This window comes from Lepidochelys kempii, chromosome 1 (assembly GCF_965140285.1).
Source record: "Lepidochelys kempii isolate rLepKem1 chromosome 1, rLepKem1.hap1, whole genome shotgun sequence".
NCBI lineage: Eukaryota > Metazoa > Chordata > Testudines > Cheloniidae > Lepidochelys > Lepidochelys kempii.
Genome location: NC_136380.1, coordinates 286549330 through 286574671, shown reverse-complemented (window position 1 = coordinate 286574671; position 25342 = coordinate 286549330). Strand labels below are relative to the sequence as shown.

Below are 25342 nucleotides of genomic sequence, written 5' to 3'. Positions count from 1 at the left end.
ATCTTAAAGCCAGATAGATCTTTTGTCCCCACTGCTTCCCTCAATGACAGCTCCCAATCGTCTCTCCCTTCTTCAATATGCATTGAAAACACGGAGCAAGTCCATGATGATGGGATTGTGCTCCTGCTACTGCTCATGGGACCAATGCACTGGATACTGGATGGAATGGGGCCAGAAAAATTTGAGACACTAAAGACAAGTGACTGAAAGGGCAAATGAAAATCCACTGGGATCCCATATTGAGTGCTGAAATTGGAATATTATGCCTATGGGTGGACCACTGCTTCTGGTCCCAGAGAACCTGCACGGTGTGGTGGGACCACATTGTCTTGGAAACCTGGGATGATGACCAGTGCCTGAAGGACTTCCAAATGAAGACGCAGACCTTCATGGAGTTGTGCAAGCAGCTTGCAGCAACCGTTCAGTGCCAAACCAATTGTTTTCCAAACAGTACAGAAGCAGGTGGCTATTACCCTTTGGAAGTGGCTACACCTGACAGCTCCCAGTCAGATGCAAACCAGTTCCAGGTTGGGAAGTCAACAGTTGTGGCTGTACAGGTTTGCTATGCTATTAGTACTGCAATCGATCTATCTATGAGTGGTTGCCATAATCGAAGTCCTTGAAATTATAATGGGATTTCAGAGGATGGGGTTGCTGAACTGTGCAGGGGCTATCAACAGAACATACATCCCAACACTTTGCCCACTGAAAGGGGACAAGGAATACATGAAACAGAGAGGTTACTATTTGCTCATTCTCCAAGGCTTAGTGGACCAGAGTGGTCAGTTCATGAACACCAACACTGGACACACAGGAAAGGTCCATAATGCCAGGGCACTCAGGAGATGGATTTTACTGCAGCGGGGGAGAAGGGAATTTATTCCCCAGAAATGACATGGTTTGCTCCTCACAGTTATTTTAGGGGACCTCACCTACCTACTCCTCACATGGCTCAAAGCTGTACCCCGACGTTGCTAACCCCAGGAAAAGGGAATTCAGCTATCGACTGAGTAGCTGCAGAATGATGGTGGAGTGTACCTTTGGGTATCTAAAAAAATCATCATTGTTGGTGATGCCTATGGACCTATCAGGATGCCAGCATAGCCAACAGGGTTTGCATTATCATGGCATGCTATGCCTTGCAAAACATATGCGAGGCTAAAGGGGAATACTTCCAGAGCGAGTAGGCACAGGACAGATCTGGTGTTCAACGCCTATATAGGCAACCAGATCCCACCCATGTGCACACTGTTCCTGGTGGGCAAAGGAAATTCATGATGCAATATTGCAGATCAGTGTGGAGCTGGAAGATAACTTGGGATTGTGCCAAGGAACACTATTGTGACACTATGGTGCTGCTGGAAAAGCCCAATGGAGCATTATCAAAGACTTGTGTTGTGACATGCCTTGGTGAGTTTTGATCGCCTGCAGCTGACAATGTACTAACTGAAAGGGTCCTCAAAGTTAACACCTTTGGGTTTGTGCTGTGCAGAGTGTGTATACACTTTCATGCCATCATTAAGCAATGTGTTTGTTGCAAGTTAGCAGCTCTGTTTCAGGGTGCTTTTTGGGGAGCACTTAAGCATAGTTAAAGGTAACTTAAAAACAGTTCTTTAAGGTTTTGGTACAGATGTCAAACATTCCTTCTTCACAATGTTTTCTGACACCGTTGTCCACAAACACTTGTCAGGTATTGTACATGAGTACATGAGTTGCAGGTGCTGACTGTTTGGTGGGGGTCAAGAAAGCACTGTTCAGTGTCAGATATCTTCTTTGGGAAGTTAGTTTTATTTCTTTTGTCTGTATTGTCACTTAAATATTAACAAAACTTCTCCTTGGTTTTTCATTCTGGTGCTTTGGACAGCAATAGTTATTTCAGAGCTTAAATCATTATCATGAACCCTGTTATTTTGCTCCTTGACAGTAGGAAATTCTTGGGTGGGGGGAGGGACAAAACTTATTGCATTTCTTTGGCACCTCATTTACAGAAATCACAGTTGTACTGTGCATACTGCTGACCCATCCCAAACATGTGGGAAACATCCTGCTGATTTGTCTTGGAAAGAAGGATGTACACATAAGTGACATGAACAGTAGCTTTTACATCTAGACATACAAACTATTTTAGCTCTGTTTGTTGTAACAGAAACAAATGAATAAAAAACCCAGTCAAATCCCCTGAGAGGTGGGCAAACAGTATTGTCTGTGGCCATGTTTCCCTGCTCTTCTCCTCCCCCTTGCCCTGACAAGGGGGGATTGGCTGCAGAATATTGGGCGGGGGTGGGGGGGGGAGACAACCAAATGAGAACATGGGTTTTTAGATGGAGTAAGATCCAAGTTACCCGGGAAAGAATTTTCTGTAGTATCTGGCTGATGAATCTTGCCCATATGCTCAGGGTTTAGCTGATCGCCATATTTGGGGTCGGGAAGGAATTTTCCTCCAGGGCAGATTGGAAGGCCCTGGAGGTTTTTCGCCTTCCTTTGTAGCATGGGTCACGGGTCACTTGCTGGAGGATTCTCTGCTCCTTGAGGTCTTCAAACTACAATTTGAGGACTTCAATAGCACAGATATAGGTGTGAGGTCTTTTTTAGGAGTGGTGGGTGAAATTCTGTGGCCTGCATTGTGCAGGAGGTCAGACTAGATGATCATAATGGTCCCTTCTGGCCTAAATATCTATGAATCTATGAATCTATGAGAGTTTGTGGTCAAATACAGGCTGGGCTACAGGGACTGGATCAGGCTCATTGTTCCCCTTCTGCATACTCTAGGGTTTTCCTCTGTGAGGGGTTGGAATGTCAATGAAGGGAGGTTGTGCTGGGCATCCAACACACTTCACCCTGGCAAGGTGTGTGTCTGTGTGTAATTCACTGCCTCAGTAGCCGCTTGGGTATCTGGAGGAGGAGCAGCAGTTGGATGAGGAACAAGAGGTGCTGCTGGTTCCTAGAGAGGAGAAGTAGTGGGTGGGCCCCAAAAGTGTTCAGTCAGCCATTGTACCAGTGACTGCATAGTCCCATTCCCTCTGGGCATAGTCCCATTTCATGAACCAGTTCATCGGTGTCTCCTCCCTAAGATCGCAATCCTCCGTTTCCCTAAGTAACTTTAACTGCTCTTCACTGTTGTCTGTGCTGACAAACAGATCCTTCATCTGCCTCTGAGGTGCTGCTTCTGCCCCTCCTGGTGGAATGTGTTCCCTATTGGCATTGGAAGGTCAAAACATTCTGTCGACATAGCTATCATGGTGTAGCTGTGCCCTTATAGTCCCCACATATTTCATTTCTTCTTGGAAGGAATCTAAAATCTCCCCCCACAATGCAATTGTACTGCCAAAGGCCACAGTATTGATACATTTTAGCATCCCAGGAATGATGCTGTTATAGCCTCCTTCCTTCAGGCTGCTTTTGCAGCCCAGGAGGTAAAAATGGTAAGATACTTGCATCAGCTTTGTTAAAATGTTCCACTGTTTATAGTGCATCAAAGGGCTGGTTGGGGTGCGGTTCAGTTCCTTTCAGGAATTACATTTCTAGTTACCTATTTCTTCTTTAAAGGCTGGCCATCATTTGGAGAACATAGCTGAGAGCAAGGCACCAAAATGCAAAAGAGGGGTGTCTTTCCAGTCCTATGAAGGACACCCATCCACTTACGCCAAAAATGTTTCTGCTAATGGTCTACATATTGCTGAGTGAAAGCGTCTTGGTGAGCTACAAAGCACATTGCCCTGCCATTAAACTTGAATAACCAGCTTGAATTTCTGCTGTGTCAAATGTTTGCTGAATTAGGCTTCCAGCACAGGGAGGCAATTCTAAGCTAGCAGCCAGTTCCCATGGAAGAGGAACAGAGAACCACACAGAATGTCCACCCACTCACTAGTCTCTCTTGCCTCAGAAAGTCCAGCCCGTGTCCGAGAACAGTATGGGAAAGGAGAGGGGGAGAAAAGAGTCACACGGCAAGTGTATTTTCTTCCCTGAACTTTTGGATTAACACTGCAACCTGTCACCCTTCCACTGCTAAGGGACACAGAATTATGTTTGTACAACCACCGGAGCTGATGCTTCACCCACCCACTCTTCTCCTGGCTTCTGCAGAGTGGCTCACTATGAGGAAAGACTGAACACCAGGGATTGGGAACAGTAGTAAACATTTGAAATGGTCAAAGGGAGAATGGACTGCTACGATGTTCTTCAGACAGACAAATGGCTCTTTCCCTTCCTAGACCTAGGCAGGTGTCAAGCTCTCCTGCAGTGGCTCAAGAGTACAAATACCAACCTCAGGGCAGACTGCTTAGAAGCAGGGCACAAACCCTGAATTGGTTGTGAGTTCTATACTTAGATTTCTCCAACCAATCATCAAGTATACCACTCAACCACTATAACAGTGTTAACATGGATTCACTGGCAGTGTCCTTGGATACTCCAATCCATTTTGTCACCCAGGTAAGCCTACTTTTGTGTCAGATGGATCCTTACTCCAAAGATCACAGCAAGATTCAGGTTACTCCTTTTCCCAAAGAACCAGTCACTTACCTGAGGTCAATTGCACCTTAGATCTCACAAAGACAACGTTTGTAGCCTCTCCTATAATAAAGGATCTAAAGATTTATTAGCTAGGAAAAGGAAATGAGAATTATTTACAAGGTTAAAGCCAGTTAACATACACACCCACAAATATGTTACATTCTTATGTTCCAAAAGGTGATAGAAGCTGCTGCAATATGCAAGTTCTATATGTCCTTTAGCACTAATCCAGACTAAGCAGGTGGAGATCCATTGCTATGTTTAGAAATCTTGCCCTCCCAAAATCCAAGCAGCATAGAGATACATTTTCTTCTTCTTCAGGGATTTTTATTCCCTTCCCCCAGAGTTCAAGCTGATGGGATGAGTTCACATGCACATCTCTTCATAGCTGGGGGGAGAAATCAAGAAAGACTTTTTTCCCTCCATGCAGCAATTTACAAACATTTCATAAAGTTTAAACACTAAACAAATTTTGATAAGTCTAGTACCTACACTAACAATACTAACATACAGGTGAGCCAGACTGACTCCAGCTATGTATTCATCCGTGTTCAGTGAGGCCTAGGAATGAGCTGGCACCTGGTCTGCCAACAATCATATCCTACAGTAATTTATCATGCCTTCAAGATCAACACCTGATCTACCTGCACACAAGCCACCAACGGCCCCCACCCCTGTGGCTACCATTCGCAAGGGAAAGGAAAAAAGGGGCAGAGGTGGTGTTGGGTCTTTGGTCTTTGCACAAGTGTCATAAAACTGTTCTTTCCCCATCAACCCTTTTAGAATCTGCCCCCTCCCTTTCCCCTCTGTCCATGTGGCCTAAGGACTGTTGCTGACAGAGTGCTGGCTGAGAAATGCAGACATCCAGGGGCACAGTAACTGCTCATTAATATTCTGTTACAGCTTCCATTAAACACTTTACAGCAGTTCACAGGATTTCAATACAGTAATTGATTTACAGCAGTATCTTGCTGTATGAGGAGGCTAGCAGGGTTGAGGAAGGGACTGAGAGTCACTTCAGGCTCTGTACTCACTGCCCTTGAGAGCACCTGGTCCAACTCATTGTAGCATGGACATGTGCTAAGTCCCCTCCCGGAGTGATTGTTGGAGTCCTTCAGCCTTTGATACAGGAGGCTGAGGTGCTTCATGCACTCCCAGCACTGGCTTGGAGTCCGGTGAACACAGCCTCCCCCAGCCCTTGTGAAATGCCATGTGCAATGGGGTGCTCTCTGCACCCTGCTGGGTTGCACCTCCTGGACCCGCTCCCCAATGCATCAGGACCACTTCATGCTGGTGCAACACCCGTGCTCTTTATTCCTGTGTCCGGTCCCCACCACCAAGCTTCAATTATTTACAGGTTTGGCCTAGCACAGGCCTTAGTGGCAACAAGGTAACACACTCCTGGCTCCTTCTAAGCCTACTCTCCACTCTTGGTCTCTGCCCCCACTCCCTCTGAAGCTTTTAGCCCCTGTTAACAAGGCTGGCTGGTGTGGCCAGTTGCCAGGCTAGTCCGAGCTAGTAGCCCAGCTCCAACCCATTTCCCCTGATTGGGGCTGGAATGGCAGGAGCTGATTAGGGCTTTCCCGAAGCGCACTGCCACTCCCCCGGTACAGATATGTTCCTTCCGATCCAGGTGAAGTCATGGAGGATGGTGCAGTCTGACCACACCCTGATCAGTACGTAAGTGTACTCCAGAGACGAGGTGGCAGCTTTTGGAACATGAGGCGGGATTGCCTGTACTGATCAATATAGTTCATGGAAGAAAAGTGATCTGAAGTGCTCAGTGCAGTTTGCTACTGCCACTGGCAATGAGGGAGCATGGACTTTTTACCTTTGGGTAAAGGTCAAGCAGCAAATGTATCACCTGCATTATGGGAATGGCCTTGGAGGACTATGGATACCTGTGACCTGGTACATGCCCCTTGCTCCCATCCACACTGCCCTGTAGCACTGGTACAGGGCCATGCCAGAACCGAGGCACGTACACACACAACTCTTCACGCGTGCTAGCTTCTGTGCAATGCACTCTCCTTCATACACATGCTTCAGGGCTTCAGAAGTGGACAAGAGGGGGGTTATGGCAGAATGCGTGTACACAGTTGCAAACGTAGGCGTAGAAGGTATGTCTACAGTGGTAATGGGAGAGTGCTTCCCAGCCTGGGTAGACGGATATGCACTAGCTCTGCTCGAGCTAGCACATTAAAAAAAAAAATAGCACTGTGGCCACAGCAGCACTGGCAGCAGCTCAGCATATGTACCCAGGGGCTGGATGTGGTTGTACATGGGTGGCTAGCCCGAGCCACTGCCCATGCCATTACAGCCACATGGCTATTTTTAGCACAAGATGAGCTAGCACCGGTCTACATACCTGCACTGGGAAACACTCTCCCAGCTGTTGTGCAGACTTACCCATAGTCTCACAACATTTATATACATGAGTCTCTTGGGACTACTCACATGAGCAAATGCTTGGAATTACAGATCCATGTGGGGGATTCCAACTGGTATATATTTTAGAGGGTGAATGAGATCAATTTGGCTGTATAAATTGTAGTGGAATGTTGTTTCTGGAGTGTGTATGGAGAGAAACAGGTGAGATATTGGTGGTACTTGCTATTAATAGGCAGCTGAAATGGCCATGATAAATGGGAGTGAGGATGGAGGTTGTAGTTGTACCAAGAGTATGGGCCTCATCTAATGCCCTCTAGTCAATGGAAATCTTTCCATTGATTTCAGTGGGCTTTGAATCAGAGCCTATGGTAATTCTGGCTTGTGTTGATCATGGAGGCATGATGAATTACATAAACTCAGTAATAGTGATAATTCTAGTAGCTCTGGCCCTCTCTATCGCTATGTATTTTACTATAGTTGCACTAGCTGAATTGTGTTGTTTCTATTGGATAAAGCAGTGGTTCACAACCAGGAGTACATGTACTCCTGGGGGTACTCAGAGGTCTTCCAGGGGGTATATCAACCAATCTAGATATTTGCCTACTTTTACAACAGGCTACATAAAAAGCACTAGCAAAGTTAGTACAAACTAAAATTTCATACATACAATGACTTGTTTATACTGCTCTATATACTATACATTGAAATGTTTAAGTACAATATTTACATTCCAGTTGATTTATTTTATAATTATATGATAAAAATGAGAAAGTGAGCAATTTTTCAGTAATAGTATGCTCTGACACTTTTGTATTTTTATGTCTGATTTTTTAATCGAGTAGTTTTAAAGTGAGGTGAAAGCTGGGGGTACGCAAGACAAATCAAACTCCTGAAAGAGGTACAATAGTCTGGAAAGATTGAGAGCCACTGGGATAAAGTACTAGAATAACTTTGATTTAAGAAGGTGATTAATGAATAGATGGAGGCATATTTGATACAAGGTCAAAGTTCAGTCTGATTTAGGGAATTCACAGTTCCAAATGTATTTGTATAACTACAACTTACGTTAAAACAATAATATTAGAAACTCTTATCTATTCACAGCCTTACTTATATTTAACAAAGGGTTTGGTCTGGGAATGCAGTGGTTAACACAGGTACTGTAAGTGTACAGCTGGAGTGTAAATTTCCTTTTAAAAAGCAATTAGGTGATTGCATAAAAACTATCATATGGTTTGTGAGTACAGGGACATCTGGTGGATGAAACTGGTATTATTAAACTTTTTTCCCCCTATATATTTAAAGAAAAAAGTTTCTTTCTTGAAATTAATTCAAGTGTAAAATTCTAACCTACACAGCAGCTCAAATTTAAGAAAGCCTTTACAGAGGAGCCCTTGTGGCACCTTAGAGACTAACAAATTTATTTGGGCATAAGCTTTCGTGAGTTAGAACTCACTTCATCAGATGCATGGAGTGAAAATACAGGAGCAGGTATAAATACATGAAAGGATGGGGGTTGCTTTACCAAGTGTGAGGTCAGTCTAACAAGATAAATCAATTAACAGCAGGATACCAAGGGAGGAAAAATATCTTTCAAACTGGTAAGCGAGTGGCCCATTACAGACAGTTGAAAAGAAAGCGTGAGTAACAGTAGGGAGAAATTAGTATTGGGGAAATTAAGTTTAGGTTTTGTAATGACCTAAAAACCTAAACTTAATTTCCCCAATACTAATTTCTCCCTACTGTTATCATACCTTCTTGGCAACTGTCTGTAATGGACCACTCACTTACCAGTTCAAAAGTTATTTTTCAAATAGGCAGAGAGAGAAACAAATAGGCAGGTGAGGAAAGGGGCAGGGACACGAAAGGCTTGGAGTGTGGGTAGGAGAGGGGAGGTAAGTTAACATTCAGAGTCACCAGGCTCATGGGGGGAAAGAATGGGGAAAGGAACAAATCCACCACTAGGGATTTGGGGGTGAGAGTTCTGGAGGTGAGGAATTCTAGCAAAGCTAGACGGGATGTGGAAGGGGGCAGAGGGGGAAGAGGAGAGGGTGGCATGAGTTAGGGTAAATGCTTTGAGTGAGTGGCAATGGGCAAAAAAGAATGGAAAGCAATAGCATTTCAAAGTTATGTCAAAGTGCCCCTGAATGCATTACACCTCTGCTTAAATATAGAGAAATGCAGTTTTTACAGTGGGCAAAATAAGGCATGTCAAATAGGACTTTAATTCTCAAATTTCACGTGACTTCACATCAGTAATATAATAGCATAAGTCCCAGTAGAAAGTATAATGCAAGAAAGAATGAACAATGCAGAAGCAATTTAGTGCAAGTCTGGCTGAAACTATTGTCTGGTTGACATTAATGCTTGACTAAAATGACTACCCATTATACGTGGAGGATTTTTAAAAGATTTTCCTTGGATGAATAAGTGAGCTATCTAAACAGAGAACATGAGAGTGGGCTAGATACACCACGCTTCAGTTTCACTCACTGCCTGTCAGCCTAGATAGTCACTCTGGTATTAGCTACTGAGTAGGTAACTTTCTCCCTTACCGTCCCCATTAGATATAGCACAGTACAATAAATTTGGGGCTATGTACGTGGGCTAAACCCATGAACCGGACAGTAATTCCTTCTGGGTTGGGGAGGACTTCCACACTGCAGAGAGATAAAGTAATATTTTAACCAATAAAGTTCTATGGGTTAGGGAAGCACTGTGCCATGGAGTGTAGCTGGACCCTTACCTTATGCTGGGCAGGATTTTCAGGTCCAGCATTTATGGTCCAAAGCAGAGACAGAGCACATGTGCAAGCAGGGATTCAGAGCAGAGACTTGAACCAAGATCTCCCACATTTCCAGTGAGTGCCCTAACCATAAGGCTATTGACTATTCTGGTGTGGGTATCTGTCTCATTTTTTCATGAAAAATTTCAAAGGTCTTGGTTTCACTGTGACATGAAGCAAAACCAAAACCAAGTTTTGAAGCCTTGAAACTTTTCATAAAATGAAGTTCTTGTTTTCCAGCCAGCTCTACCCTCAAGTCCAGACTCCCACTTGCAGTGCAGAACCCAATCATTAGGAGGACATGATGGTCTCCTCAGAAATTGGCAATTAAACCAAGTGGAGCGGTTGTAAACAGAGAAATGAGAGAACATCAAAGGAAATGTAGAGTTGCATGTAGTTTGCCAAAAATTATTTAAAGAGAGAACTTAGCAATGAGATCTCCTAGAGATAAGATAGATGGAGAGGAAAGAAAGAGCCAAGGACAGAGCAGAAGGGAAGTAAAATTTATTCCTGGTGAAGGTCTTAAGAGATCCTGGATCTCAATTATATATGCAAAGAAGGAAAGCCAAGAGAACAAGTTACTGTCCAGAAGAACCAGACAAGGGCATGTCTACATGGTCAGGTAATGTGCTCTATGTGGGTGTAATTTTTAAAATGCACTAACAAGTTGCTCATAGTCAGGTGTATACTCTGCCGGTGCACTTTAACGGAGTGCTGTTTCAAACTGTACTATGTTTGAGTGTACTAAGGAATCTATAGTGCACACTAGTAGGGTCTCCCCAGACCAATTAATGCACAACATGTTGGTGTACTTTAGAAATCACACCCCTACAGAGCACATTACCTCGCTGTGTAGACAAGCCCTAAAACCTCCCTTCAGTTAATGCACTTCAGGCAAACTTTTTGGCTTGAGAGCCACATCTGGCTATGGAAATTGTATGGCAGGCCATGAATGCTCACAAAATTGGGGGTTGGGATGTGGGGCCGGAAATGAGGAGTTCAGGGTGCAGGAGGGGGCTCCAGGCTGGGTCAGGGGATTGGGGTGCAGGGGATAAGGGCTCTGGGGTGGGGCTGGGCATGAGGGGTTTGGGGTGCAGGAGGGTGCTCCAGGCAGTGCTTATCTCAAGCAGCTCCCAGAAGCAGCAGCATGTCCCCCCTCCAGCTCCTACGTGGAGGGGCAGTCAGGCAGCTCTGCATGCTGCCCCATCCACCGGCGCTGCTCCCACAGCTCCCAGAAGCAGCGGCATGTCCCCTCTCCAGCTCCTATGCAGAGGCATGGCGCTGGCCAGGCAGCTCTGCATGCTGCCCCGTCTGCAGGCACTGCTCCCACAGCTCCCGGCCAATGGGAGTGGCAGAGCCAGCACTTCGGGCAAGGGCAGCGTGCAGAGCCCCCTGGCTGCCCCTATGTGTCGGAGCCGGAGGGGGGACATGCCGCTGCTTCTGGGAGCTGTGTGGAGTGGGGCAAGCCCCCGACCCCGCTCTCCAGCTGGAGAGCCAGAGCGGGGCAAGCCCCTGACCCCATTCCCTGGAGGGAGCTTGAGAGCTAGATTAAAAGGTCTGATGGGTCAGACACGGCCCACGGGCTGTAGTTTGCCCACCCGCGAGTTAAGGGCATCTTCAAAACTGAAGAAACTACAGTAGTAATAATATGGCCAAACAGACAATGAGAAGTCAAAGATGGAATCCCCTAGAACAGAAAAGCAATGGATAGAAAGAAAAATTACAAAGTAAATAAAGACAGAGAAAAATAAGTCTTTGCCAAACTCGGACAATCATATCTGGCCAAAGGTAAGTAGGATTGGTGACACAGAATAAATTACTGAGGCCAGGACAGGTTTGATGTTCTTTTCAAGTTAAGTAGCAGATACTAAATGGTGTAAAAATATGCTTTTCCAAAGGTCAAAGAGCTGTGTACTTAGAGTACCAGAGGTACTGTGGATTCCTCTCTTTCATTATTTTACATTTAACAAAAAAATGTCATTGTATTCTATACATATAAAAGGTCTTATTGGAATAACTATAGCAGAGTATACTATTCATATAGAATAATATGTTTGGCAAACTTAACCTTTTATGTTTTTATAAGTTATCCGCAAACAGATAACAATATCCACCAATTAATTTGTTTGTTCAAAAACCGTCTAAAAATTTTATGGAAACACCTCAATAAACTATTTAGTTTGGCTATTGCTTTGAATATTCCAAATTTGAATTGTTTCCACTAGCTTGATAATTAGGGCCCTACCAAATTCATGGTCCATTTTGGTCAATTTCACAGTCCGAGGATTTTAAAAATCATAAATTCAATGATTTCAACTATTTAAATCTGAAATTTCATAGTGTTGTAATTGTAGGGGTCCTGACCCAAAAAGGAGTTGCGGGAGGTGGCAAGGTTATTTTAGAGGGGGTCACGGTATTGCCACCCTTATTTCTGCTCTGCCTTCAGGTCTGGGCAGCTGGAGAGTGGTGGCTGCTGGCTGGAAGCCCAGCTCTGAAGGCAAAGCCGTCGCCAGCAGCAGTGCAGAAGTCAGGATGGCATGGTACAGAATTGCCACCCTTACTTCTGCGCTGCTGCCTACAGAGCTGAAGGCAGCAACGCAGAAGTAAGGGTGACATGGTATGGTATTGCCACCCTTATTTCTCTGCTGCTGCTGGCTTCAGAGCTGGGCACCTGGCCACCAGCCGCCACTCTCCGGCTGCCCAGCTCTGAAGGCAGCACAGAAATAAGGGTGGCAATACTGTGACCCCCGCTAAAATAATCTTGCGACAGCCCTCTGCAATTCCCTTTTGGGTCAGGACCCCCAGTTTGAGAAACGCTGGTCTCCCCCGTGAAATCTGTATAGTATAGGGTAAAAGCACACAAAAGACCAGATTTCCCCTTGGGGCGGGGGGACCCAGATTTCACGATCCATGACACATTTTTCAGGGCCATGAATTTTGTAGGGCCCTATTGATAATGTTTCTAATCCCTGATTGGTGGAGTGAAATGTCCAGAATCAGACTTCCCATGAAAAATATTTGTGATTACAAATTCATCATGGTTTGCTTTGTGAATATTCTACATTATTTGCACAAAATTCACTGTTTTGGTTATTCCTCCCAATGGACTGAGATTCAAAGAAGGTAAACAGTTAAGTAGTGAGTTTGTTTAAAAGCTAAAACAAGGTTTGCTTTTCTTCCTTTTGTGTGTGCGCACATCCCGCCCACCCCACCATTCACCCATTTCTACTTCATAGATTTTAAGGCTAGGAAACCATTTTGATGATTGGGTCTGATCCGCATAAACACAGGTGGTTATCTTCACTCTTCCACATCTCTATTTTAAAAAGAAAAACTGATCAAAATAGTAATTGTTATTTTTATTACCCTACATGAAATATTGGGAAGCTCTTTTGTTATACAGCATTTTGCTCACTAAAACTGATATCCTACCACAACATCTGTTATGTGAATAATTTTTCATTGACTGGATGAAGACAATAACGAAAATAAAAGTCCACAACTAAACTAGCAATGCTTTGCATGTATTTTTAGTACACTGCACCCACAACTGTCTAAAATTAATTAGTGCTTAAATGAAAGTTGCCTGATATCAGACTACCAGACTCACTTTTTCTAATATCCACCCTGGCTTTCAATTTAGAATCAAAAAGCCAAGAACTGAAAAGCAGGGATGTCATAAATGATTTATGGACATCCTACTTTTATGTAGGGTACATTTGTTATTCCACTTGATGCATCCATATGTAATTCATTCATTACTGAAAGACTCATGTTGCAGTTATTTCATAAAGGTTATATCCATTTTCAGAGAGTTTCTCAGCAATTACATTTGAAAGCTAAACAGTCAATGACTACTTAAATTTAGCATATGGATTTCGAATATATCATGTATTGTAATATTACAAGTCTGTGCTTTCTAGTAAGATAAATCTAGAAAAAAATAAACAAAAATAAGATAAGTAAACTTATTTCTTTCTATTTCTGAACATGGAGGTGTATTGTATTTTCAAGTGAATGTTCCCTTGTCCTAAACAGGTGTAGGGACAGTAGGTGCAAGAGGTGTTCCTAATGCTGCTCATCCATTTGCTAACTATTCATATTACAGCAATTGCTAGCTACCCAACCAAAATCGCAGCCCTATTGCCATAGGTACTGTGCAAAGATATAGTAAGAGACAGCTCTTGGCCAAAGAGCTTACAACCTAAATTCAAGATGAATGCAAGGAAGGTGGGTGAAAAAAAAGAAAGAAAAAATGTTAAATAAATTATTAATTTGCCATTGAATTTGATTGCTTCTCTTTCCCACACCTGTACTAACCATCACTGAAGCTAAGTGGGTAGATTCACATCTACTTTCAGCACCCTTCCCGAGTCAGCCTGTCAGAGGGTACCAGAGAACACTGTATGCTTTGTGTTCTGGTTGCACATCACCTTCACCTTGAGACAAAGACTTTCTGTTCTATACTGTTTCCAGGCTTAGTTTACTAGATGAATGAAAGGTCCCTAAATAATGAGGCAGTAGTTTAGGCCATTCTGCTGCTGGCCCTAAATACCCATATTTTTCATGGCCTGTCAACTAAGAGCATCAGATAAACATAAAATGTGTAATACCTAAATTTGAAGCATCATTACCATCTGTGTATATGTAATTATTAGCATCCAGAACTGTGCTCTCATTTAGCCACTATATTAGATACAACATAAAATAAGGCACATTATTAGCAAATTGGCCAAACAATGTATAACTGTATGAACACCACAGCACTACCGACCATAATAAAAATGTTCATTTTTTCTGTGAAAGCAGGTTTTAAAATGAAGAACATTATTAATGTAATTAGCCTCAACAAAGGGATAACCCCTTATTTTCAGCCACCAACACATGCTAATAGAAACAGGATAATGGGCAATCAGTGAAAAGAAATCCAGTAAATGACATTGTGTCTCTCATACAAAAGAGTTTAGCACATCATAAATGTTAAAATCTTTGTATTGTCTGTGATTAGTCCTACAGTGATGTACATGATCATTACCAAAGACAATGCACATGTGCAGCTAAAGCTGCATGAAGTAGGTATTCCAATAGCCTTCTCCAGCAGGTGATAAAGGCTGAAAATGTAAAGTCTGTTTCAATTTGTATTTAAATAAACACAGCTACAATACAGCAACAGCCAGCCCCTACACTTTCTAATGCTTTTATGTTATTATAAATGCTTCATGTGTAGCCGCAATATTTTCATGATGCTTTTACCACATACAGGGACTAGAAGAATTTTATCAAATTGGTCCCAGACTCCCAAAGTATTTTCCGCCAGCTTATTATGGAGCAGAGCCAAATGAGAATTAGCTCCATTACAGACTGTCAGTCATGAATGACCTTCAAAGGAAGGGCAGCAGAAGGGTAAAACAACATTACTTAAGCACTTATAAGAACAAAATAAAGACAAAGGTTCAGTACCTCTATGCATACCTCCCCTGGGAGCTCACCATTCCTGTAACCATTACGCTCCTGCAGGGCTTTCAAAAAAGGTTTCAATGTGATACCCATGTGATAGCTTTTAAACGCATTCAAGCTGTCCCTCTCAGCTGTGCTCAGTTCCAGAATCCAGTATTGTTCATTTAAACACACTTTGGCCACATACAGTTTGGTCACTCTCCATTATGCCAAAGTGCACAAATATTTGATCTTTAAGGAGCCAAAGGTTCATCCTCAAGATCCTCTTCTACCTCCTAATCTTTGGCTTCTATAACTCAAAATAGCATCATATTTTAAAATAAAATATTGCAGGTTGACAGCTTCATACTAAAGTGAGTAGATGAGATATTTTCTTTTTTAAAAAGCCATGCTAAAATTGTTACATTATTAACCTTTAAAAGATGACTAACTTGTCTGTGTGTGTATATATCAATCACACAGTTATCTGTTGAGGGCCCTAGAGAAAATTATCTAAAGTGAAGAAACCAAGGGAATAGTGCAAGGGCTCAACTGCCAGATCCAAGAAAATGTTTACTGATAAGAAAACACATGTTGTCTCATCATCTGAGTGCCCTTTCTCTGCCTTTTCAGTGGTGGTGTAAGGGAATTTGGGTTTTCACAAAGACAACTCTCTAAGGGCTCTAACAGAGATGAATAAAAGGCTCTCTCTGTGCTTCCTCACTGTTCATTCCTCAAGTAGACCAGTGTGCCGTACATTTTTATTTGAGACAGATGGTAACTTTTGGGGGGGGGGGGAGAAGGAGGAGGGGCTCATTATCCTGAGTGCCTTTGGAGATCTCACTCATTGGTGAGTTAGGATTAGGGCACCTGTAGTGTGGATATAGCAATTTGAAACCTGATACAACAGAATGCTGCCTCCCTTACTCTGTTTTAGGGGGTAGTGAGGTCATCAGCTCTTATAGGAGAAACACTGATCAGATCGTGGCAGATATAAGACCATTTGAAATTTGCACTTGATTTATTCACCAAGGGCAAAAATCTGCTACTACTGCCATGCAAGGTCCCCTTTTACAGGGAAGCAGGGTGGTTTCAATCCACAAGGGATCTGGGGGGCCAGAAGCGTGGACCACACTAGACTCAGGCTCCTTAGGTAAGGGAACAGACAAGGCTAAGGGAGGGGACAAGAAGACCTACCTCTTTTATTTACTCTTACAGCCAAATCTTCATTCTCAACCCAAATAGCTAGGGTAGGCACTAGCTAGATGCACAGGTGCAGGAGGAAAGGTAATCTACTCCCCCCTACCTTCCCAAAGACTACTGAAGCCCAATGGCTAAAATGGCTCTCTATACCACTTATATGCCCTGGCCGTGAGTGCTAAGGAAGAAGGCCCTGAAGTGCTAAACAGCGGATCCTCTATCCCCTCCCTTGGCCTTGACTGGCCCCTATCAAACTGCACATGGGGAGCCCCAGTGCAGTGTGGGTCCATGATGCCCACCCCCCTTTATGGACTGAGACCACTCTGCCCCCACTATATATACACATATAGCTAGTAATTACAATCTAAACATCTATTTGTTGTTTTTTTTCAGTTCACCTTTAAGAAAAAATTAAAAGACAGAATTCAAAAGACAACCAGGGGCCCAATCTTGAAGTCCTTATTCAGTTTCCATTTAATTCATATTCATGAACATCTCCAAGTAACTTCAATGGGAGTTTCCCTTAGTAAGAAATGAAGGAAAAGTGAGGAAGAACTTGGCAATTTCACAAAAGATGCTGAGCTGGGCATTTAGAAAGAAAGGTTACCACTCTGTTCTGTGCAAAACTCAAATTGAAACAAAAAAGAAAATATACTCTGGATTATTATGAGTGACCTGTTCAGACTCCCAGCACTCAGCTAATCAGTTAAAGAATTTTGTGTTCTGGACTATCCCACCACTAGCCTTCTATTAACATTTTCCAAGGAAGATGACAAAATAAAAATAAATGTGCCCTGTGAAGGTTTTAGTGCACATTACTGCCTCAGAATCTTTCCTGACATCTTCCACAAAGACTGACCGGAAACACAATGCCATGATAATGGCTCAGCATGCAATTATCCCTGCTGAAGCACATAGAAGGAAGCAGAAAGCAAATGAGGACAACAAATGCAGACTCTCCAAACTTCTTTGTGCAATTAAAATCCAGAAGGACAGAGCTGAAAAGGAGCTGGAGGCTCTTAAGGGCTACTTGTAAAGCATGCTGCAGATATGTTATGCCTTGTACAATTACTCAAGAAAAAGATAAGTAATGGGGAACATTAATCTTTTATTAGAGGGTGGACTTAGGGTTTGAGGGCAAAATGTTTTGAAGGTTTGATGAGAGAGAAAGTATTCAGGCCCAAGGCAGACAGACGTAAGTGGACACACCAGGAAAGTGATTACACTCACATGAATGGAGTGATTGATAAAACTGTCCTCATTCTTACTGTATGACTAACATGTACTGCTCTTTAGCAATTCAGCACTGTAATAATGAAAAAGTCTCAGAACTTCACTATGTATCAATGCAATACTTGTCTGACAAATGAAACAAACAAAGGATAAAAACATGATCTAAGAAATGAAAGATCCATTTTCCTCAGATGGACCCATCTAATTTCTTTCAGAGTTCACAAATTTGAGTCCTCAAAAGGCCTGTTCAAGAAGTCATTGCCGAGATGCAATATTTTATTTATTACCCCTTCACTCTCCATGGTGCCACTTCTCTTAAGCTTGCAATATCAGGACTCTGCTGTTAAGTGACATCTGACTTTCTGTCATGCTTCAGAGGCTAAAGCTTAGCTTCTTGCCCCACAGTTGGCCAAGCTGCCAGTTTATGGATGACTAGTTCTCCTGAGCACCATTGCATTTTACCTTCTTTTTCATTCTACATATTAATAGGCTTTAACCCTCTGAGAAAAGTTCTGCTCCTTCTTTATAGGGTTCTTAGAGTCAATGGACTTGTTGCACTTTGCTGAACAGGGGTACAAGATATGGGGAACTCCCCAGCCTACGGGAAGGGTTGGGGGAAAAGAGTGCCCTCTGAGCAGCCAGGAGAAACAATATTGTAGTGTTGCCAACTCTCATGATTTGATTGCGAGTCAAAGGATTTTGCTGCCTGCTGGAGGAGCTGTCACAATGATGCAAAAAGCTCCTCTGATCCTGTGATTTTCAAGGCTGGGTGGAGCTCTGTGTGAGAGCCTCAGGGCTAAGGACACAGACCTGTCCTGCCACTGAGCCCTGCCTTCACATATGGCCCTACAGCAGAGAGAGAGCTCTGGAGGAGCTGGAGGCAGGGGGTAAGGGAATTGGTGCTGCTGGGTTCCAAGCCGAGAAGTCCTAGAGCAGCAGGAGGAAGAGAAATGATGCTGCTAAGTCAAGACAGTAATAGGAAATAGATGGCATTTCCCCCATCTTAGGGGTGAGGAGACAGTAAATGGAGTCTCTGCTTGGGAGCCTGGGGAAGGTGGTGCATTAAAAGCTGACCTTTCAACCTGGAATTAGCACCCACACATTGGCAGAGGATTAGAGGGGAGTTAAAGTCAAAAGAGACCAAAACCAATTTGATGTAAAAAAAAAAATCATGCTGGGAGGGGGAACCTCAACTAATGAGGGTCTGACTCATGATTTTTGATCTCTTCAGGTTGGCAATACTGTGCATATTACCGTTGTGCTCACACTGTCTGGCTGGAATCAGGATCTCATTGTGCTAGGTGCTGTACACACACAAAGACACTATTACTGTCTTAAAGAGCTTACAGTCTAATTTAGGATGAGATGTGACAAGGGAATGGGACAAACATGGAGCAGGAAGAGGGGAAGGAGGGTGTCAGTAACAATCTCCATATTTTCACACATTCTGTAATAAACATGCTGACTCATTATTTGGCACCTTCCCTCATCCCTGAACCAGCTGGAGGGAAAGGGATTGACCAGCTCTGTGTTACCCAGTTCAACATCTTGCCAGGAGAGAACTCCACAATGCCTAGAGAGCAGCAAAAGGAAGTAGCAAAGGGAAGTAGGAAGTGGAGAAAGAGCCAGATACTGCTTATGGGAAGCAGCAGCAGGCTGGAGGCCAGGGGCCCAACAGTAGCAGGAGAATCCTGGGGAGCAGCCTGCAAACAGGAGAAGGAAGGGTCTAGGACAGCTAGAAGATGCTGGGGCAGCCTATTGGCAGAAGCCATTATTGGAGTACTTTGCTGGGACTCATCAAGGTGTTAGAACCTGTAGGGCCTAGCAGCTGGAACACATGCAATTCTAGCCCTTGGATAACAGTACACCTGCCACAATACCACAAACTCGGAGCTGCTTGGGAAAGAGTGGAGTTTTCTGGTAACATTTCAAAATAAAACAAGCCTTTTTTTAATTTCAGAGAAATTATCTGAGTTTTTTTTTTATGGGAAAAGTTCACTCTAAATGAAATTTTTCCACAAAAAATGTTTCGCGGGGAAAAAATAGTTTACAAAATGTTTTCAGCCACCTCTACACATAGTATGTCAGAACAAAGGCTTCTTACCACAGCACTCCAGCATCTCCACTGAGTGGGGACAATTACAGGTCCAAATAATTGACAAATATTGTTGCTAGGCTCCCCCAGGACCTAACCCGTTTGGTTGGCTGATTTCCTGCAGGTATAGCAGCAAAACTGGGACTCAAGGAGGTATTTGAAGGAGGAGAGTGTAGTAGCTTACAGACTAGTTCAGAGGGAACATTCCATGTAGAAGGCACGACTTAGAAGAAGGGATGAAGAATTAGAAAAGCAGGCATCATTAGCAGAGAGGATGTGATGGGGCAATGAAATAAAACACAAGAGCATATAAATAGGGAGGAGTGTTGTAGTAGCTGGGCAAGGTACTAACAAACTTCAACAGGACTTTATTTTTTAAAGTGAAAACCTCTTTTCCAAGCTGCTGCTGCTGCACCCTCAGTAGCTCTCCCTCAGCCTCTTCAACTCTTCCCCCATCCTTTCTGTTTCCTGTCCTTTCAGACTCCCAACAGCCCAATTCTAATAATTACAAGCAACATCTAAACACCACATTGTGTCGTCTCTTAAGAAACTCTCCCAATTACAATAAACATTGTTGTTCTAACCACAGGAACAAATAGGAAACAAGGCACTATACTGTTGACAGAAATATTACACTAAAAACACTATAGATACTACATAATATAGTCTCTAGTCCAGACAGGTGGTTGTCCGGGTCTGACAGGCCGTCTCTCAAGCCCTGGTTCCAGTGCAATGTCTTGTTGTGTTGATACTACGGTGAATTCATCCAATGCAGACTGGGTATTGGCATAATCTCCTCTTGGTGCATAGGCAGGTGTGAGATAAGAAGCATTCCATACCTGCCCATCAGAAAGTTGATAGGTGTAAGGTCCCTTCTTCTCTATGATTTTAAGAGAAGCTGTGAATTTATGGTCCCCTTTGTGTAAAATTCCAGATTTTCATATTCTAATGTAAGAACCACACTGAAACTTTGGTTCCTTAGCACCCCGCTGCTTGTCTGTGAAAGCCTTAGACTTTGCTTGGTTCTGTTCAACTGTTTTTCTCACATCATCCTCAGCTGGGGCCTCAGGTCGTGCCTTTAACAATCCAGAAATGTTCCGTTTAGTATTCATCTGTTTCCCATGCAGTAACTCTACGGGTGATCTTTGCGTTGTGGCATGTCATGTAGCCCGGTATGCTTGCATGAAATCAGTAGTGAAGGTTATCCACAATCACCCTTCCAGTTTAGCATTTGTAAACTCTCTGTTAAACCGTTCGATTTCCCCATTGGCTTGAGGGTAGTATAGGGACGACCTTCTGTGTAAAATGTTCCTCTCTGCTAGAAAAAAGTTTCAAACTCCAGGGAAGTAAATTGACTACCATTATCTGAAACCAGTTCTTTGGGGTTACCTTCCCTGCTAAAAACTGAAGAGAGGAACTTAATTACTGTAGCAGAAGAGATTTGCGATGTAAATGCTACCTCAGGCCATTTACTGAAATAGTCTATTAAAGTGATGGCATAATGGCAGTCAATTGGAGCAGTATCAAAGGGTCCTACAATGTCAATCGCCACTTCTTCCCATGCAGATTCAGGAAGAGGAACAGGCTGTAATGGAGGGGTACATGTAACTGCTGTCTTATCATGCATTTGGCAAGTGACACAGGATTTTATGAAAAAGGAAAAGGAGTACTTTTGGCACCTTAGAGACTAACAAATTTTTTTGAGCATAAGCTTTCATGAGCTACAGCTCACTTCATCGGAGTGAAGTGCTTCAGTTTGAGAGTCCATCCCTGGCCACCAATACAGATCCCGTAGTCGTTGTTTGGTTCGGACAATTCCTTGATGAGTATCATGTGCCAGGTGTATGAGTTCTTCTGGCACAAGTAGCTGGTGTGTACCTCATAGCACACAGCCATCAAGCAAAGAAAGTTCATCCCGAATTCTAAAATAAGGCAGCAAAACTGAGTCAAGGTTTTTAGGGTTACTGAGCTCTTTGCCAGAAATTCCCGTAGTTTTTGTTGAATTGGACACGCTGAACAAGCAGCTTGAAATTGTTCTCTTGTAACTGCAGTGAGAGCGCTTGTAATAAGCGCAACTACTACATCCTATCCTCCGGTGGACCATCTGGTGAAGGCAAAGGCAGGCGAGAAAGGCAATCAGCTACCACATTTTGGTTTCCAGGCTTATATTCCAGTTCATAATTGAAAGAGAGTAGTCTTGCAGACCATCGAGCAATACGGTATCCTGCTCTTCCCAGTCCTTTTGTGGTGAGCAGCATCGTCAAAGGGCTGTGGTCTGTGCGTAACTTGAATGTGCGGCCCCACAGGTAGAGTTCTCCATTTTTCAGTAGTCCAGACACAAGCAAGTGCTTCTTTTTCGACTGTAGAATATTTTCTCTCAGCATTACTTAGTGTCCTTGAAGCAAATGCAACAGTCCTCTCTGTGTTGTCCTCATGAAGTTGTGTGAGGACAGCCCCAAGTCCATAATCAGAAGCATCAGTTACAATTGTGGGCAATGCAGGACTGAATAGTGCAAGTACTGGACTATGTACAATCAAGTCTTTCACCGTTTCGAAACTAGCTTGTGCATCGGTTGTCTACACTAAAGTTGAACTTCCCCGTTGTAATTCCCGTAACTGTTCAATGACAGAAGCATAATTGGGAATGAATTTTGCATACGAAGAGGTAAGACCCAAGAAGGGAACGTAAGGTTTGCAAATCTGTTGGAGGAGGAGGATTTGAAATTACCAGGATATGAGCCAGATCAGGTTTTAGTCCAGCCTGTGAAATTGTATGCCCCAGAAAGGAGAGTTCAGTTTGTCTAAATTTGCATTTGGACCTATGGGCTTGAGGCCTGCTTTGCTGATGCAGTTTAGTGCAGACTGAAGGTTATTGTCATGCTCCTCTGAAGTATTTCCAAACATGATAATATCATCCAAATAGCACTGAACTCCATGCTGATTCTTCAAAATCAATGACATCATTTTTTGGAAGGCACTTGGGGCTGATGCGAGACCGTATGGAACATGTTTAAAATGAAATAGTCCATCATGTAATAAATGCTGTGAGGTCTCTGTTATCTTCATGCAACATAACCTGGTGGTATGCGCTCTGAAAATCAAGAGTAGAAAACATCTTTGCTCCATGGAGTTCTGCAAATACTTCTTCAATGTGAGGAAGAGGATGGTTGTCAAACACAATAGCTTTATTTGGCTCCCTTAAGTCCACACAAAGGTGAATGCCTCCACCTTTCTTCTGCATCACTACTATAGGTGAAACCCATTCCGAGGAGTCGATCTCTTCAACAATGTCCTTTTGAATAAGTTTTCTAATTTCCTCTGAAACAGCTTCCCTGACTGAAAATGATAAGCACTGTAATTTCTGTCGTTCAGGCATCACATTATTCCGCATTTTAACTTTATGCAGAAACCCATGAGCAGAGAAGGGTTTCTCCTCAACCTGGTGTTGGGTCCCAGCTGAAACTGGTGTGTGTACCGCAAGAGTGCTTTGCTGAGGAAGATCAATTCATCCACTAACTACCCTGAGATTTAAAGCAGCCAATAAATCTCGGCCAAAGATAGGAGTGCCGTTGTGGACGATGTAGAACTTTGCAGTTACACAGCAATCACCAAAAGTAACTATTGCTGGCAGGCAGCCACGTACTGGAATATGGTTTTTCAAATAGCACACCAAGTGAAGTTTGGGTTCAGTAAGAGGTACATCTTTAAAGTAATGCAAATAGATGGAATCAGGTAGTATAGATACTGCTGAGCCAGCGTCCAACATTAGCTGAATAGAGTGTGGTTTGCCTGAGGGTACGGCAGAAACATTTACCATGCACTTTATTTGTTCTGGAATATGTGCAGTAGTGATTTTGTCCACGCTCAGCACAGTAACATCTGGTATTGTAACTGCATGAACCTGTTGATTGAACTGGCTGCTGTGACATACTTTACCAAAATGCCCAATCTTTTTGCAGTGATTGCACTGAGCTACTTTTGCCGGACATCCTGTGTAGCTTGCAAGGTGTTGTGGGGATCCACAGCAAAAGCATGCTTTTACTGTATTTTGAATTTGCTGATTTGGTGGTTTTTCATTAGTTTTCCTCTTGCAGTTGTGTGTCTGCAGCGATAGTGAACTTTTCTGCAAAGGAGTCGCAGCCTGGACTGTGCCTCCTGTATCCATGTCCATTATTCTGGCTTCAGCTGTAGCTGACTCAATCTGGGGAGCAACGGTTATTGCTTTTTCTAGTGTAAGTTGTGGTTCTAGAAGTAAACGTTCTCTTATATGAAGCATGGTTGTTTTTTCAATGAGCTGGTCTCTAATCATCTCATCCGCCGTATTCCCAAAGTCACAAGTTACAATCAGACTCCACAGGGAAGCAATATACTGCATTATAGGCTCCCCTAGTTTCTGGTCATGCTGGCAAAATCTGTAGCGATTAGCTACTACATTCACTCTTGGTACAAAAAAGTTCTTTAATGCAGTGAGTGCAGTCTAATATTTATCGTCTGCAAGGGGAAAAGTGTAACATGTACGCTGCCCTTCTGCTCCAAGGCAGTGGATTAGCAGAGCATGCTTTGGTGGGCGGGGGAGGGATAGCTCAGTGGTTTGAGCATTGGCCTGCTAAACCCAGTGTTGCGAGTTCAATCCTTGAGGGGGCCATTTAGGGATCTGGGGCAAAAATTGGGGATTGGTCCTGCTTTGAGCAGGGGGTTGGACTAGATGACCTCCTGAGGTCCCTTCCAACCCTGATATTCTATGACTCTATGACTTTCTTACTTCAGAAATCTCTGTAGCACTGATTGCAAGCAGATAAGTCTCAAGCATATGGATCCAGACAGTAAAAGCAATTGGAGGCTCACCTGGGCTTTGTAGAAAGGGTGCAGGTGGGTTCAGAGGCAGAAGATCCATCCTCGTCACCAAAATGTTGTAGTAACCAGGCAAGGTATTAACAAACTTCAACAGAACTTTATTTTTTAAAGTGAAAACCTCTTTTCCAAGCTGCTGCTGCACCCTCCGTAGCTCTCCCTCAGCCTCTTCAACTCCTCCCCCCTCCTTCCTGTTTCCTGTCCTTTCAGACTCCCAACAGCCAGTGCTCCCAATTCTAATAATTACAAGCAACATCTAAACACCACAAGGAGCAGAGCTGTAAAGGCCTTGAAGGTGAGGGTAAGACGCTTGAGCTTGATGCAGTGGGAAATGGGGAACCAATAGAAGCATTCAGAGGGTGCATGTGCCTATGGGCAGATCAACAAGCAAGGATAGACGATTTCAAGAACTGAATTTTGTATGCGTTGACATGGGGGCAACATGGGTATCGGGGTGACCAGAGGGGAGGCGGTGACAGCAATTGTGAGAGGAGGCTGGAGTAATGGTGACAGCGCAGCTCCACTATGGCTCCACAGCTTCACAGAAGGATTCCATCTCCAACCTCCCACCTACGGGAGCTGTGCACTGTGGAGAGGATATCCAGATTTCCACACCCACCTCAAAAGTTTGGCCAGACCACATCTCTTCCTGGTTCTCAGATGCCCTATGAGATAGGAGACTCAACTGCTGATGAAAAAACACACTTGATGGCATGGACGAGCTACAGCACAAGGGGTTTAATTCTTTCAGCCCAGCACCAAAAACTATGGCTTGAGGCAGAGATCCTCCCTCACCGCTCATAGGGGTTGCCATGTTGCTGTAGAACTATTCCAGACTA

General features: G+C 43.5%; 1 protein-coding gene across 5 annotated transcripts in view; it reads right to left on the bottom strand.

Moving 5' to 3' along the window:
* Positions 1 to 25342, bottom strand: part of PTPRR (protein tyrosine phosphatase receptor type R) — a 198774-nt gene that overhangs the window by 148598 nt on the left and 24834 nt on the right. The gene's annotated exons all lie outside the window — the stretch shown is intronic.